The sequence below is a fragment of the Scylla paramamosain genome, chromosome 14, assembly GCF_035594125.1.
Source record: "Scylla paramamosain isolate STU-SP2022 chromosome 14, ASM3559412v1, whole genome shotgun sequence".
NCBI lineage: Eukaryota > Metazoa > Arthropoda > Malacostraca > Decapoda > Portunidae > Scylla > Scylla paramamosain.
Genome location: NC_087164.1, coordinates 5,116,807 through 5,119,141, shown reverse-complemented (window position 1 = coordinate 5,119,141; position 2,335 = coordinate 5,116,807).

Below are 2,335 nucleotides of genomic sequence, written 5' to 3'. Positions count from 1 at the left end.
TGATAAGTAATATTTATTATAAGTCAAGACATTACAAAAACATCCAAAAAAGCAAAAAACAAAAAAAAATCTCAGCCTGTTTTTTTTTTTCTTTTTCATATATAAATTGAGTTTTATATCATATTAATAAAATAAGGGATATATATATATATATATATATATATATATATATATATATATATATATATATATATATATATATATATATATATATATATATATATATATATATATATATATATATATATATATATATATATATATATATATATATATATATATATATATATATATATATATATATATATATATATATATATATATATATATATATATATATATATATATACACAAATACATAAAAAAATGTAAAAGCTGCCAAGCCTAATCGTTCATTTCCTGTACAGTACAAGTTCACAAAGGCTTGGTCCAACCGGACCAATCTGTATCAATGTGAATTAAACAAGTGTCTGTCCTTCAGATAACACTTCATAACTTTTACATCACTCTTGATTACTTTTTAATTGCTTATTTACACTGATTTACATATAAATATAAGGAATAAACAAAAGATAAACCACCCCCCCAAAAAACAGTAAAACCCCCAGACACCCAATAAGACCAAAAAAAAAAAAAAAAAAGAAAAGAAAAAAAAAAGAAAAACAGGGTTTTCCAACCCTGTTTAGTGTATTACTAAATATTCCTTTCCACTACCATATTATGCCAATGAGAATACCAAATTCCGTAACTGAACAATAAAACAATAAAAAAGGAAAATGGAAGGTAAATTGAATTATTTAAATTGAAAGTGAAATATCCTATTAATCATTCCTTCTATTTATTTTTTTTTTTTCATTTATTTTTTTTTAATTGTTTTTTTTTATTTTTATTTATTTATTTATTTATTTATTTATTTATTTTATTTATTTATTTATTTTTTTTTTTTTGTAAGAGGGCCACTGCCCAAGGCCAACAAAGATTTGAATAAATGTCAGTTCCCAGAGCAATGCCAAAGGAATTATCGAATAGCAGAAAATAGCAGAGGATAAGTGTCTTGAAACTCTTCTCTTGAAAGAGTTCAATTTGTAAGTAAGAGGAAATACATAATTAGGAAGGGAGTTCCAGAGTTTAGCAGAAAAGGGGATGAATGACTGAGAATACTGGATAACTCTTGCATTAAAGAGACAAACATAACAAGGATGAGAGAAAGAAAAAAGTCTTGTGCAGCGAGCCCGCGCAAGGAGGGGAGGCATTTAGTTAGCAAGATCACAAGAGCAATTATCATGAAAATAGCGGTAGAAGATAGCAAGAGGTGCAACATTGCGGCGAAGAGAGAGTAGGTGAAGACAGTTAGAGAAGAGCAGTTGATAAAACGAAAAGCTTTTCATTCCACTTCCGTCCAAAAGAGCGGTATGAGAGGAAGCCGCCTCCCCCTTCCTGTGAAGCACACTCCATACATGGACGGATAAGGCCCTTCTAAAGAGGTAGCAGCTGGGTGGGAAGCGGGGGCGGGGTGAGAAAAACTGGCCGAGACGACTCAGGACGCCAAACTTCATAGAAGTTGTTTTAGGTAGAGATGAGATGTGAGGTTTATAGTTTAGATTATAAGTGAAGGAAAGACTGAGGATGTAGAAGGGGACAGTTGAACGACAGTGAAGAAAAGGGGATAGTTATTTGAAAGGTTGTGTCGAGTTGATCGATGGAGGAATTAAGTTTTTGAGGCACTGAACAATACTAAGTTTGTTCCGGCCCAATCAGAAGTTCTTACAGAATTCAGAAATCGGGTGTTCTGTGGTTACCCTACGTGATCTGTTTACTTTCTGAAGGATTGAACGCCTACGAAAAGACGTGCAAAAATGCAAGGTGGTATCATCAGCGTAAGAGTGGGTAGTCTGGCTTAGAACAGGGGTTCCCAGCCTTTTTTGTTCCTCTGTACCCTTTGCACATTTTTATAGGTTTATATGTATCCAAAAATAAATTAATAATAAAGGTGGAATTCTACTTTTTTTTATATCAATTTATTATGAAATTTGTATGTGTAGACTACACAGGAATTAATAAACTAAACTCAAGTAATTTAAAAAAAATCTTGATCCATCACATACACATCTTTCTTATAATTATCCATAATGATCATTATGTCCCATACCTGATGCTTTCAGTCCCAGCACAGATTGCGGCCACGGTTAGTTCCATAACTGTGAAAACCAAATGGTATTCTCCCTACTCTTGATATAATTTTGTTAAAAGTTTTGCTTACTAAAATGAGGAAATTAAAAAATAAATAAAAAAACGCGACGTTATCTAATCTGACAGCAAATTATAAAACTATGTA